Below are 16,723 nucleotides of genomic sequence, written 5' to 3'. Positions count from 1 at the left end.
ATACATTTGCGAAAGTATTATTAACAACAACAAATATTATTCAAACGAAGATTTAGAGAATAAATTTAAAATAACTTTGTTAAGATCGCAGAAAAAGAAACGAAGATGCTTGTCAGAATTTCCGAGCAATTTAACAAATAAAAAGTTAGTATTGCTGTCACATGATTCCTTTACGATTACTTGATTAGTCAAACTGAAGACCTGCCTATGCGGCAATTTACGAAATCTGCATAAATGGATTTAAAGAAATAAAATCTCTGGAGCAAATTTCAGTTAATAACTTTGTTTAATAGATAAATATTACAATCATCGTTTAGAAGCATCTATGTTTCTTATTTACTCACGATAAATATAATTAAGACTTATTTATCAAAACACTGATACATATACCTATACCTTAGTCAAGGATATTGTTATCAAACTAAAATTTTCATTATCGTTCTATTTTTGGAACAGTAGATAGTTTAAATGTAAAACATAAATGTAATGTATAAGATCGAAATAAATGGTCTACTATTGTCTACAATAAAAAAAATATAATAATTGACATTCTGATAGCTGACAGTGACATTTACCAGTTGTTTTTGAGTGGTTGAGAATGGCAGTAACAAATTGAAATATTAATTTACAGTTGATAATAAATCTTGGAGTATGGTGTGATGTATTGAACATAGTGAAAAGTTTAATATAAAAAAATGTTCATTCCTTTCTGTATGTAATTGAACCATCTATTTAATATTTCATTAAAATTATCAGTTAATATGTCAGGAGTATTTGGATACAGTCGAGAAGCTGTAAGGGTGAAAGTTAAGGTAGGATTGTTTTATTATTGGTACATGCATAAAGCTATTTATTTAATATATTATAATTGTCCGTAATAATTACAGTATGATCACTATACAGTTGTATTTATTTTTGTTTAGAAATGTGAAAGAAATCAGCCACCAGAAATGAGAAAGTTCAGTGTAGATCCCCAAATAACTTCTTTTGAAGTGTTGCAAAGCATTTTGGCAAAAGCCTTTGATCTCAAAGGGGACTTCACTGTTTGTTTCAGAATATATGATGTAAATGGATATGAAACATACATGCCTATACTTTCTGATTGGGATTTGGATGCTGCCTTTTTAAAGTAAGTTTTTGTTTCACTTAAAAATGCTTAAAATATTGGTTTGACACTTATCCTTCGAGTCTGTTATGGTTGCTCCAGTATAAGGTAGGTATTTTACAGAAATATAAATATTCTAGGAACATTTTCAAAATTTTATTTCATAATGGAAATTCCAAATGTGTAATGCCATGGTCTCAAGTTTACTTAGGATTGAATGTATAATATTATTTACTGTATTTATTATTTTTTATTCAGCCTTGTGTAATATTTACAAACAATAGCAAAGAAAAATCACATATGTTACATAAATATGTTGTTTATTATACAAGTGAGTGGTATAACATTTGGTAAATAGTGGCATAAAAGACTTTTCAATAAAAAAATCAAGGTGTTTGGTGTTACTTCACAATGCTTATATAGTATATTAAAATTATATTTACAAATATAAAGTAGCATAACTTGTGTTTAAAATTTTCTTTTTTTAAAACATATTTAAGTTTAAAGAAAATAAAATGAGCTAAACATGTTTATTGTGATAATATATACTTAAAGGGGAGTTGAATCATATGTGCTCTATTTTAAGTATTTTCAAAAGTTCTGAACCATAAGAAAACCTCTCAAAATAAGCTAACAGATGGAATTACTTACTTTTGAATTGCCTAATTGGTGTTTCTGGTCAAAGAGTGACCTCTGTGAATGAAGATATTACAATAATTTCTAATACTGCCTTTATCAAATCTTAAATCTAATAATGAAACTGTGAAAATTTGTAATTTCTAGTGAGTAGTTGCTTTATAGAACCATACAAAAATATTGCATATCTTTAAATCTTAATGTCTAGTTGGAGATGGGATTTGGAATGGACTACTTATTAGTTGTCGTCAAAAAAACTAAATGATATTGAATCATTTCTCTGGTTATGTGCTGTGTTGCACTATCATCAGTAATACCCATTTTCTAATTCCTCATGATAAAGTTGATTTCTGAATGAACTTAGTATCTCATTGTTATATCAAAGAATATAGACGTATATAGAAGGATATTTCACTGTTATTTTTGAGCGTCGGCAAAGGTTGATCACATGTTATAAAAAAGAATGAGAGATGGATCAATATTTTTGACATACAAAGCACCTGACGATAAAAAGAGACTTCTGGAGAATACTATCACCCCCTCGTAACAGAGGTGTTAAGAAACCAAGGTGCTCTAACGAACAGACTAGGTCATAAAGTACCCTGACAAAAGTATTCAAAAATGCTCAAATCAAGACAAAAGGAAATGCTAACAAATTTAATTTGTTATTGGTATTATTAATATCTTACATTTCTAATGATTGTTTATAAACAAATAGTACTCATCCAACCGCTTTCATAATTTATGAGCTTTTTAATCAGTTTAACAGATAATGAATTATATTAGATATCTGTGATGTTTAGTAATATTTGATAAACATTTTTAATAACCTTTAAACTTTGTAAAATTGGTAACAAATATTCAACTAAGAGTGCTGAACATTCCATGATCTTATCATTTTTCTATCTATGAGTATTCACTCACACATTTTTTTTTCAGTCATGTGCACCATTATCTAATATATAAACATCTCGTGTCATAGTGTTTGTTAGCATACTCCTCTGAAATAATTCAACAACTTTTATGAAATTTTTTGTCTATATTTAGTAGGTCATTAGGACGATTAGATATGTGGACAAGAAATATCCCCATTACCATCCACTAAAATTCAAAAATGAGTCAGCCGGGATATGTTGTGCGCCAAGAAAAGTGCAACTGGTCTTTCAAAATAGTCACATTGTACCGCCTCATAACCTCTACAATTTTCACTATTGGCCAACTGACCTGAAAATGCTCAAATCAAGACAAAAGGAAATGCTTAAATATGGGACATTTTTAAGTCATCAGCCTAGTCTCCTATTACAAACACCCTCTCCCAAACATTACTTGAATATTTCTCCAGCCTGAATAAGGCCATCATTATCGGAGACTTTAACGCCAGGCACATACAATTTGGCGACACAGCAACCGTGTTTTAGATAATTTAAATTATCCTGATGATATCAATCATGGTATCACGGGTATTAACGAACTGATAAATCAAGCAATTGAGATATCAGTCCCTAATAAGGTCATTAACCCTGCAAAACCACCACTTCCTCTCCACATAATTGATAAAATAAAACAAAAGAGACGACTCCTCCGTCAGTTTCAACGCACCCGCAACCCCCTTGTCAAAACAGAATATAACCGCCTGTCTGCGATAATCATACTACAGGCTCTCACCTTGTGGTGAACAATCAAATTATCAACTCTGATCAACAGAAGCCCGACGCCTTCAAAATACATCTGCAAAATACACTAATCACCTACAAATGACCACAGATTTGACCACGACTTCCTTGTAAGAAACGAGAGAGACATAGAAAGACGACTCGCCGCCCCCTTCGATCCACAGGAACCTGATAGAAGCAAACACAATTATGCTTCATAAAAAGGGCAAACCTAGGACCGATCTAAACTCATAGGCCGATTTGACTACTAAACGTCTTGGCTAAGGTCTTCGAGAGGATCCTTAAGAAAAGACTAGTAGACTTTACCACAGAACATAATATCATCCCTACATTTCAATTCGGCTTTAGAGAAGGTCACTCCATCTCAACGGCATTGACAGAAATCCTCACACACATCACTCAAAGTCTAAACGACAGTAAACTATCATTAGGCATTTTTCTCGATGTTCAAAAAGCCTTCGACCAAGTCTGGCATGCTGGATTGGTCAAGAAACTACTGAACATCGGCCTGCCATTTCCACTCGTTATACTTATCCATTCTTATGTCACTTAACGTAAAATCACGGTAAAGATGCGTGGTCATTTCTTAGCCTCTTTTACTCCTACAGCAGGAGTTCCACAAGGTTCTGTGTTGGAACCAATACTCTACACGATATACAATAGCGACTTCCCCAACCCACGTAACACTCACACCCTCACGTTACTCTACGCAGATGACACTGCTCGCGTAACAAAATCTCGAGATGCAGGTGCTCTGTGTATGTTTGCTCAAAATCATCTTGACCTGGTCGACAGGTGGTGCGAGAGATGGAGAGTAACATCTAACCCTTATAAAACACAACTGATTCTCTTTAGACACCTCAATCTCAGCAGACACACTACATACAATTTAGCCGCAAGAATCGACCTCAGATTTTGGGGACTCCAGCTCCGTAACCTGATTGAGTATATCGGTGTGGTGATCACAGAAACAGTAAACTGGAGGGCCGATCTAAATGCAACCTGTAACAGGGCGAGGAGAAGAGTCGGTTTACTCGATGCCCTCTGTGGTAAATTCGGACGGACACACCCACGTACATTTATACACACATACAAAATATTTATCAGGCCGGTGATTGGATATAGAGCAAATCTTTATGTCATGTTCAATCACCGCCTTACACAACAACTGCTGGGATTGGAACGGGGAATCCTGCGTAGAGTAAACAACAAACGGCACGACTACCCCTCTGCCCTCATACATCAACTGTCGAATATCCAGCCCATCAATGAGAGGCTCTCCTCTCTGAGCTGGAGTTATGTGTACAATCAAAACCATCTGTGTCCAAAACTTCAGAGTCCAAAATATCATTAAAACTACTTGCTCAGTCTTTGGTAATGTATTCAACAGACACCCCAAACGCAAACTACCATTCCTACCCACTAAATTGCTGACCCTTGCCTACAACGAACTCCTTGATGAATGCATTGATATCCTGGAGGCAACTCCACTCTATTTTCGCCGTAACTATTAAATAGCTCACTTCGAGCTTTGTTACGAACAGGGAGGGATCGGTTTTCTGTAGTTTCCCGATCCTATTGCACAATTATACTGTTGAGGTTATTGTTGAGGCTACAGCCACAGTTGTTCTCTCCGCGATTCATAACATTTATATATTTACTAATTAAATTCAGTTTAAATTCATAACTATATAACTTTTACTAATAAATTTTTGAAAATGACCGTTTTAGTTCAAAACCCTTTCACCTCTGGCCACCCTGTACACCACCTCCTCCGCATGACTACAGCCACCGTCGCGTACCACCAGTAAGCACAATGCAGCGACACATGAAGACACCAAACAAAATCAAACCACGTCCTGAAGAGGTGTCCCACCTAAAACAGGACAACAAAACCAACCACAAAGAGAAACAACCAACAGAAAAACAACAACCAGACAACGATGGAAGTCATCAGTCAGTAGTCTTGCTCCAGCTCCAATATAGGGTCTCCTATACCCTGGGAGCACTTTGCCGGAGCTCTGCTCCCGTTCTACGAACCTAGACTCGTTGGCTGAAATATTTTCACCTCCAAAAATGGTTTTATTTTATCACTCATGTAAGAAATATCGATAATCCACCAAAGATGGAATCTATGCAGAGGGCACTTTGAATTGACTGGTCAAAATCCCTCTGTAAGGCACCATTGGAATGGATAAGTGGCCGTAGTATTGCAGGCCCTTCCTTCCCTCTTGGTGATAAGACCAAGATCTACATGGATACAAGACGTAACAAATCATTTTAACTGGGTGGGTGTAAGGCATCGGAGAGAAATAATCAGAGATAGAAAACTGCAGAGAAAAATAATTAAGAAAATTTAATAAAGAAAATGAGGACTGATCCATCTCATAATATAGATCTAGCGAGCTTAATTTGCAAACCCCTCTGGGGGTATTTAGCAACTTTTTATATATAAGAATGTTTTGCTTAAAATAATTTTAATAAAAACCTAGTAAATTAAAAGGTTTTATTTCATAAAAATTTCGGTAAAACGTATTTGTTTACATATTTTTTTATTCATTTTATTCTGTAAATACAAATGAAATGTATTGAGTTGATACATACGTTTTTGTGCTATAAATAGTTAATATCATTTTACGATAAAGAAAGTAATTACTATTCATGAAAAGTACTAGAACATCAGTAAGCAGATAGGGTGAATTTTAAGTAATACACAAGGATGTAGAAAAATATGATAATTATAGTAAATAGGAATTTAACTGCCATTGACTCATACTATTCGTGTTACTGTATACTGCACATTAAAACAAAGTTTATCTAATGAATGATTCACTCGACATACACAAAATACACTGCTTCAAAAATGTGGCTAAAGGCGGCTACAGACACACATGTATAATAAGCTTGACCAGCATGCTTGTTCATTCTTTTTGTACAAGCACGCTTGAGTGTCTGTAGGGAAATGTGCTGCAACTGCTGCAAGCTTTGTGATTGTATAAGCGGCTTGAGGATTGAAAGGATCTTAATTATGCATGCTTGAATTAAGCGTGCTTGCGCAAGCAAAACGGTACGTGTGCACCCAAGATTTTCAAGCGTGAACAAGTTGGCGTCCGTTGTGTTGCTTTGTGATGTAGCATTTGAGTAATTTTCGTCATGACTAGTGATCTCAAAAAGATTAACCGTGAATTATTGAAAGAGTTTATTCAAGAATACCAAAATCAGCCATGTCTTTGGCACGTTAAATTTTGGCAATTGTTAAAAACATAAACTCCTTACGGACTAATTATAGAAGAGAAAAGAAAAAAGTTGAAGATGTGGACCACTCTGGAATGGGTGCTGATGAACGTTATTAGCCCACACTTTCTAGTCTAAGTCTAAGTTTTCCTTTTCACCAACCATTGTCTACACCACACCACACGCTTTTTTATTCGGGATTTTCTTTTTTTTACAAGAACAAAAGCGAGCGTATCGTCGCCCGAGCTCGACATATTTTATTAAACTACCTCTATTTTTATCAAGCGTTTTTATCGAGCGAGTTTCGTTTATTCTGCTTGCTCTATCTCTACCCCAATAATTTCTGTCCCCAATTTTCAACCCCCTATAATAATACTCTATGTGGTAGACAACATATTCGTTACAACCTAAATAAAGTTCATCATCATCATAAAAGGAGGCACCATCATCATTGTTTCCTCTATTAACATATCGAATTTCCAGAATGTTTCTTCCTCTGCTATGACACGTCTTATCGCTTTTTGCCATTTGCCAATTGTCAGATGAAATTTTTGATATGGAGTCAGATAATAGTTGACAAACATCTTGAAGTTTAAATGTAGTATTATTTCTCGCGACATATCCCTTCATTTGAGCCCAGATTAGTTCTATTTGGCTAAGTTCACAGTGATAAGGTGTTAATCGTAACACTAACTCCATGTTCTTTTGCTATTTCATCTACACTATACTTCTTAAATTTTGGTGAATATTATTTACATAGCTGCAATAACTCTTTTTTCAGTAAACCTTCTGCTAGCACTACTATTTCTTTGGTTATTAGCCAATCCAAGAGTTCTTGCTTTCTCCATTTAGTGTTAAGTAACGTTTCCTTTAATCTTGAATGGTAACTGGCATTGTTTCACTGACAAAGTTTCTCTGTCTTTTGCAACGTGGAATAATTCGTCTACAGTCATGTTTGTACAGTCTCGAATATTTCGCAGCCATGACTTCCTCTTTCTACTTATTCCCTTTTTGCCATCGACTCTACCATGCATGATGACCTGCAGAAGACTATATTTATCATTCCTCAGTATGTGTCCAAGGTCAACAATTTTTTGTCTCGACCCATCCTTCTCAGCACTTCCTCATTGGTGACCCTGTCTTACTTAGATGTTTTGAGAGGAAAATCCTCAAAAGAATCTTTGGGCCTTATCACGACATTAATAGCAACCAATACCGAATGAGAACAAATGCTGAGGTCAAGCAGATATATAGAGCGAGCGATATACTCCAAGAGATTAAATCTCAACGTCTTAGATGGGCTGGCCATGTCCATAGACTCCCTAATAACCGCCTTGCCAAATTATTATGGGAGGAAGCCCCCACAGGAAGAAGACCCTTAGGACGTCCACGAATGCGATGGAGAGACAATATATGGTCAGATCTAAGAACACACGACCGTTCAAGATGGAAGCAAGTTGTGCAGTCAGCCAAAACCCACCTTATGTTGTAGTGCTACGAGAAGAAGAAGAAGAAGAAGAAGAAGACCCTGTCAGTCCATGGAATTCTCAACATTCTCCGGTATATCCAAAGTTCAAAGGCTTCAAGCTTCTTAACTATTTGCGTTTTTAAAGCGTCCATGTTACTACCCCGTACAATAGTTGGGACCAGACGTAACATTCAACAAACCTCAGTCTCAGCTCAGTATTCAGATTTGTGTCACAGAACAATTTCTTGAATTTCAAGAACGCTGCCCTTGCCATTTCTATTCGTACCCTGATCTGTTGGTTTGGATCTAATTCTGTGTTGATGTAAGCTCCCAGATATTTATATTTTGTCACTCTCTCTATTTGCTGTCCACCAAGGGTTAGTTGTTCATTATTTATTGGACTCCTTGATACTATCATAATTTTGGTCTTATCTGTGTTGATGTCAAGTCCCATTTGAATGCATTCACTATTTATTGCATCTAGTAAAGTTTGTAGTCCCATTTGAATGCATTCACTATTTATTGCATCTAGTAAAGTTTGTAGTTCTTCTATACTCTCAGCCAATATTAATTGGATAGCAAGTCGGAGCGTGAGTGGAGACGAATATCCAAGTAGTAGTCCTACTAAGTGGGACCGCAAGTCGGAACGTGAATGTCCGGCTTAAGTATTTTGCAAAGTTTTCTGCTTTTTTAATTACTGCATTAGGTACTCTTGTAACGAAATATTCTGCCTAACACATGGGGTAGAAAATTGGGGACTGAAATTATTGGGGCGGAGATAGGGCAAGCAAAATAATTGATACTTGTGCGAATGGCACTCAGGGTTTGTTAGGAGAGCTGGGGTCGTGGATAAGTAAATGAAAAGGGGGTTGGATTGGGGCAACTACAGAAAAATGAAACAAAAGGTCATGAATCTCTTGGGACAAACAAAACAAAAAGAAACAGGAAACACCTCTAGTAATTTAAAAAGGGAGCCACTTCGAGGTGCCTAATTATAACTATTACAGCAGCTAGTTGTAACTATCGAAATAATTATTAAAAATGAAAAACATATCTTTTTCAAATGAAACTCAAAAAAGGGTTAGTTAAAAAAATAAACAAAATGTTAAGAAAAAAATTTAACATTTATTGTGTCTTACCACAAACAGTTAAAAAAATAAGACAATACAAAATTACTATATCAATAGTTACCAAGTACAAAAATATAAAGAAAAACTCACATGTGTCCTATCTGTTTACAATGGGGAATTGCTACAAAAACTTTCAAAACTATTATTACATGGAGGTTAACCTTTGTTTTTTTAACAAAACAAATTAATATCAAAAATAATAAAACGAGCTGTCATAAGTTAACATTAAATTAAAAAAAAAGCTGAACAAATAAATTGACAGCTAAAGTCAAACTCTAAAATTTACAATTTTAAATATTACAATTTTTTAAATTTTAACGAAAGCAAAATATTATTTAAAAATAAATGTCTGTCTTTACTTTAAAATTTAAACAAAAGTTACGTGGATTTCACTTGATCACACATTAAATTTCTGAAACCATAACTGGGGCTGAACTCTAAAATTCTGGTGAACTACATCTATTTGAGGTTGAACTCTCTGGACACGATCAAATAGATAAGGACTGCATCTCACACTGCGAATTGGACCGACCATTTGAGGCCGAAGCCGGCACTGAACACAAAACTTATGACTCTGCCTCTTAAAAAACAAGAACAGGTAGAATTAGAAGGCATACACATTAATTTGCTACGATTAACTGCTACTAAAATTGTTTTCCATAACGTAAGACGAAGATATCCCTGAAAAGGGACAAAAAAAGAAAACTACAAATTCGACGTGAATTTGGACATAACGCTGAAGCCTATCACTTTTGACCGCAGCTCCAGCGAGGGCTTTTTTTTTACTAAAGACACAGAAGTGTACTTACATTAAAGTCTGGTCAGTAACACCAATTATCAATTTGTTTCTAACTTAAATTACCTATGAAATCTTAAAATTAGGTGTCTACTCACTAGTATTTTTCCTATTATTTCTAATAACTAACATTAAATTTAGCATGCATACTCGCACAACACTTTACTCTGCTTTTCACTCACTCATTATACCAGTTCAAAAGGCTTTGTTCTTTTGAGCCTTCTCTCTAGGTTCGTATTGTCGAGGAGCTGGATAGCCTCGACGTTTATATGATGATGGAGTCGATTGTTCATGGCTCCCTGCAAATTTCTTGATTATCTGATTGACGTCTTCTATCTTGAGGTCACGGTGAAGCTCGTTGTTCCTAACGTACCAAGGCGCATCTACGATGTTCCTCAGCACTTTATTCTGGAATATCTGGATTACTTTGATGTTACTAGGCTTGGCACAGCCCCAGAGTTGGCAGCCATAGGTCCACACTGGTCTCAGTATTTGTTTATAGATTAGGAGTTTATTATTTATGGATAGAGAGGAATGTCTTCCCATTAACCAATACATTTTCTTGTAGCGGATGCCTAATTCTTCTCTTTTCTTCACGTGAGCTTTCCAGCGAAGTTTCGCATTAAGAGTGATCCCCAAGTACTTTGCTGATGTTGCAATAGGCATTTGGACATCATTTATTCTAATTGGAATATTATTAATTCTCTTATTGGTAAAATTTATATGTACTGATTTATTTTCATTCAGCTTAATTTTCCATTTTTTGGTTCATTCATGGATTTTATTTATTGAATTTTGTAGTTTTTCTGTAGCTTCTTCCCGGGTGTCACTTACTGCTAAGACAGCAGTGTCATCTGCGAAGGTAGCTATGGTGTCGTCTTTTAGTTCAGGTATATCACAGGTGTATATTAGGTATAGGACTGGACCCAATACACTCCCTTGTGGAACACCTGCTTCAATATCCTTGAAATCAGTGTATGCATCTTCTTATTTAACTCTAAAATGTCTGTTCGCTAGATATGATTGTAATATATTTGAATATTGTTTAGGCATGAATGATTTAAGTTTATGTATCAAACCCTTATTTCATCAACCAGCGAGAGTAATAAAATAAATAAAATTATCTTCAAAATTCATTCGCACAATCTTTTGTATAAACAAAACGTATAAACTGGAATTAAGACGCAAATTATTAATTTGAAAACGCAGTATTGGGCGGTTTGAACAAAGAAATATCGAGGAACATACGCAGCTGCGAAATAAATAAAAACTCTAAGATGGTTTATATTAACTCGAGCCGACCTAAGAAGGAATTGAAATATATTTCGGGTATTTTAACTTAAAAGATACGAACTCAGAAACATGGAAAAAATTCTTCGTTATTAAAATGCATATATGAGGATTTCAATTTAATAAAATTAATTACTATTTAAATGGGAATAAGCCACAATTAAAGGTTAAAATACGTTTATTTGACGTTTATTCAATTTAATACATATACGAGGGGATTTCAAGAAATTTACAAATGCTACATTCTATAATAACAATTAAATTTTACTTTATTTTGTTAGACAACTATAGTTCTTAGATTTAATTTTTACGTAATTACTTATGTGTTTAAATAAATAATTAAAATTTTATTTTGGTACGCCTCTGCAAAATTGATCAGTGGAATATGATTTCGTTGCTTTAAGTGCGATGTTGCCAATTAATCACCTTCAATTAAAAATTGTTTTAGAATAGTAATAAAATATAAATATCATTCCTAGTAAATTTAATTATTATATACTTAAACTAAATAAGACGTTTAAAAATAATAATTGTAGTTATGTGAAATTATTTTAAAACGAGATATGTCATAAAAATTTAAACAGATGATGCAATATCGTTATTAATTGAATGACATTTTATGACATTTAAATTTTGACAATCGTTACGAATCGAATCTTTTATTGGTAGATATTCTTTTAATTTTTTAATTCTCATTTAATGTCTGTATTTTGAGTAAATCTAGTAGTAAATATATAATGACTATAAACGAATTGATCGAGAGTAGGAAATCGATGTGAAGAACAGGTCTTTCGTTTTAGTACAGAGCAAAAAGTAATACAATGCCAGTATACAAGTTTCGCTTCAAAAAAACTGTTTCTTTTTTCAGAGCCCACAATGCCTCGGTGGCAAGCAACACTGAACCTTGTCTGTCCTTAAGGGTGGATTTAAAACCTTTCGAAGAAAGCTCCGACGACTGGGAGATTAAACAAAATGTGCCTATTATTACGCAAATCAGAACTGTTACAAGTCAAGAAGCTAAACCTGCGCCCAGACTTCATGGCATTTTTAATCAGGTAAGTCTCGAGTTGAACGTTGGCTTGGTAAATTATAAGAGAAAATTACATTTATCTTATTTTTTTCACTTCATTACAGAAGAAAAAATAATGATCTTTCCTTTCACACATTCAAATCAAACGAAGCATCTCTTGTGACCATATCATTTCTAAACTCAAATTGTGTGTCATTAGTTTAATATTGATAGGGTGAATAGCATAGGTAAAAAATATGGCCTCAAAATTAACATTTTGAAAACGAAATATATGGTCATTAGCAGAAACCCTCCAGAAAACCCGATAATATGCATAGGTGACGATAGCATAAAACGCGTAAAAACTTTTAAATACCTTGGCACCACAATCAATGACCAATCGGATCCACAACAAGAGATAAAAACCCGAATACAAATGGCAAGACAAGCTTTTGTGAAATTCAGACCGCTCCTATGTAATCAAAACCTAAATTTCGAAATACGCTACAGAATGGTCAAGTGCTACATATGGTCCATCTTGCTTTATGGCATGGAAACGTGGATTTTAAAACAAAACATCTATCAACAAACTTGAAGCATTTGAAATGTGGTCATTAAGAAGAATGATGCGCATACCTTGGGTGGATAGAGTTCGAAACGATGACGTCCTTAAGAGAGCCGGCGTGGAAAGAGAACTCTTTAAATTAATTAAAAAACGCAAGATTGGTTACCTTGGGCACATATTGAGAGGAGCAAAATATGAAATACCACAGTTAATCCTACAAGGGAAGATCGAAGGTAGGAGAGGAGCCGGCCGCAAACAATTATCCTGGTTAAGGAATATTAAAGAATGGACAGGAATACACAATACAGGCGAGCTGTGTCACGCCGCCAAGAACAGAATTCTAGTAATGAGATAGTCGCCTACGCACTTTGGTGTATGGCATGTTAAGAAGAAGAAGTTTAATATTCATAACATCTTCATCAACGAATTTTAATAATTTGATGGGCACAACATATGGTCCAGTAGTAGAAGTAAAAATAAGATAAAATACAAAACAATTATTTATTAGGTGTATGAAATTGGTCGAAACATTCATTTTTAGGAAGTCGCTTTTCACACTTACTGCACTGAAGTCTAGTATTTTTATAGCACACAACACAACGCCCTTTGTAAGTGCCCTCGGGAATGTGATTTATCCCGTCAAATTTTATGTCGCTTAGAACAGGGGCAGATGGACCGCCTTTTCTTTTTCTTTGACCTGATCCTGCTTTTACAAGTTCTAGAGCAACGTTTCTGCGAAACTCAAGTTGTGTTATATTTGTTCCTGCATTCACATGTTGAAAAAAGCGAAAAGCTGCCACAACCGCCAAATTCAATGCATGAGCAAACAAGTTCCATCAACATTTTTTTTTTATCTAAGTCGGGGACGATAAGAAGCAGCTAAACGATCAAAAAGGTCAACACCACCTGTTCCAATGTTATATTGTCTTGTCAAATTGGTTGAGTTACATATTTTTTATGTTCAGACTTCACTCTTCTGGTTGTATTGTGAACAGGGGTTACTACAAAATAATTACTTGCGACTATTACAGGAGCATTGTCATTCCAATTGACACAAATAACATCGCCATCTGATTTGTAATCATAGGTCACTCGATCTTGTTTTTTGATGGTTGACGATGAATCTAACGGACATTTGTTGATGCTATTTTCTCGAACTGTACCACAAGCCTGTATACTATTTTCTGATAAAGATTTCAGAAGGGAGTAGCTGGTGAAAAAATTATCAAAATATACCTGTTCCTGTATCAAAGTATATCTGTTCGTATTTTGCAGAATTTCTAACATATTATTTACAACTCGAGTTCCTAAGGGAGTTTGATTGATTTCCCGATTTTCCGCAGTAAATTTCAAAGTTATATGGATATCCATCATTTCCACAGAGCATCCATAGTTTGAATCCGAATCTAATTGGTTTATTTTTTATAAACATTTTAGCCAAGTGATAGCCGTGATATGGAACCATTGATTAATCAATGCTTACATGTTTATGAAAAACTCCAAACTGCTGAATATTAATTTTTAATTTTTCGAAAAGTGGTAAAACTTTAGCTACTTTTGAGTTAGCTAAATTAGAGTTGTCAAAACGTGAAAATATCTTTTTATTGTTCTGAATTTTTCATGGCTCTTTGTTTTCTGAAAAATTAGAGCCTGCATCTCATACGCCGTTGACTAGTATACTCGTTTTCATCGTTCTTGGCGTGTGCCTGAAATAAGCTACTACGGAATTTTTAATATTCGTCTCTCTCTGATACACAGATGCGTAATTCAATTGTGCGAGTCACGTTCGTCATGGTAAAGTGCGATGAGAAGGGAATGAAGAGACCACTCACGTCTCCCAGTATTGTAGCAATAACACCGATGCGTTTGGCCGATACGGTGTCGGTGATAAGTTCGGCCTCTTTACGAATACAGATAGCTAGCAGTGACGTGTTTTTTTTTAACATGGTACCCTGATCTGTGCAGGTTTGAAGTAGCTGATGAAATAGTTTTTATATGTAAACAGTTTTTAATTAATTAATAATTTGAGCTCTTACTGTGTGGAATTCCATTACATAAAATAATACTCTCGACACCTTAAAAATTCCAGTTTATTATAAATTAACTCTCTCTCTTCCGATACCCATTGCAATAATGACTTGTGGCATTGTTCTTGAATGAGCTGGCTAATAGGTTTATAATTGTAGCAATTACCATTGATATTTTATGTTGTTTAGTCGATTTTACTCAGTCATGTTGGAATTTGTTCCGAACAGTTTTACTTATTATTTTTTGTTGTGAATAACTAATTGTTCTATTTAATAAAAAAAAAATGCCGGGAAAAACGATAACAGGAGAAATGCGACAATGTGTAGTTCATTTATTGGAGTATTTTAAAAAAGAAAAAGAAAACAACGGACCTTTGCTTTCGTTATCATCGGTACATGAACGAGTAGCGGACGCTTTGAAAATCAGTCTTCGCACAGTGACAAGAATAAAGAGTGAATACAAGACAGGGGCAGCTCTTACTACACCAGGAGAGTCACGTAATGTACAAAAAAAAAAAGACTAATGATGTCAGCGATACTATAAAAGGAGAGATTAGAAATGTACTGTATGGCATGAAAGCAAAAGGAGAGCACGTTACAATTAAAGTTCTAAATACACAATTAAGAAACAAGCATCTCTATGACGGTTCTGATACAAGTTTGTGGCGTCTTATGAAAAATTGTGGGTTTTCATACAAAATAGAAAATAGTAGACGAGTGCTATGTGAGAAACCATGTATTGTCTCCAAACGACTGTATTTTTCGAGGCATTATATGAGAAATTTTTTAAGTCCAAGCCCACTTCAGTTCGTTTTTTTAGATGAAACATGGATATTCCTAAAAGGGGCATATAAACGTACTTGGCAAGATGACTGTGTGAAAAGCATCAGAAAAGGACACGAAAATACAGGTAAACGCTTTGTTGTTTTACATGCCGGAAGTAGGCAAGGATTTGTTAAAGATGCTGGATTACTGTTTTCTACGAAATCGAAGAGTGCAGACTATCATGATTCTATGGATAAAGAGTCTTTTAAAAAGTGGGTCTCCGAAAAGCTGATACCAATGTTAGAGGAACCAGCTCTAATTATTATGGATAATGCCTCATACCATAGCTCTTTAATAGAAAAGTTACCGAATGCCAGTTGGAAAAAATCGGACTTACAAGAATGGTTACGAGCGAAAAAAATAATTTTTGACGACGATTCGGGCAAGACAGAGCTATTGAGTCTTTGTCGCCAGAATAAACCACAAAATACCAGGTACGTTATAGACGAGCTACTCCAAGAACATGGGCATCAGGTTTTGAGATTGCCTCCATATCTCTGTCAATATAATCCGATTGAGTTGGTCTGGGGCATTTCTAAACAATACTATGATCGTCATATTGGAGAACATGAACGTGGAGATGAAACAGTGAAAAAAGTTTGGGGCGATGCATTAGCTGAGGCAACACCTGCAGTGTGGGCGAGTTGTGTTAACCATACTGAAAAATTAATTCAGGACGACTCGGCAAAAATGGTCACATATGATGAAAATGAAAGTAGGATTATCATCGATTTGGCGGAAGATTCCAATGATGAAGACAGTTCCAGTGAAGACGCTGACTGATTAGCTAATTAATCAAGGTCAGTACGTTGTAACAGTTCAGAATTCGCTACAGTGCTTAAAACTTAAAAAATCTGTATCATTTTTTAATTAAAGTTGGTTAAATAACTAACACTTTTTTGGGTATATTTCAAAATCCTTTTAAAATGTACTTTTCGTTATATCCTGTCCTATTGTACTGCAAG

The 16,723-nt window shown here is 34.9% G+C and overlaps 1 pseudogene; it reads left to right on the top strand.

The window, feature by feature from the left end:
• Nucleotides 1-58: 58 nt before the first annotated feature.
• LOC140447395 (uncharacterized) overlaps nucleotides 59-16,723 on the top strand; it is a 35,480-nt pseudogene continuing 18,815 nt past the window's right edge.

The sequence above is a fragment of the Diabrotica undecimpunctata genome, chromosome 8 (assembly GCF_040954645.1).
Source record: "Diabrotica undecimpunctata isolate CICGRU chromosome 8, icDiaUnde3, whole genome shotgun sequence".
NCBI classification, from domain to species: Eukaryota; Metazoa; Arthropoda; class Insecta; order Coleoptera; family Chrysomelidae; genus Diabrotica; species Diabrotica undecimpunctata.
Note: the sequence above shows the minus strand (reverse complement) of the source record. Positions and strands in the feature narration are given on the sequence as shown.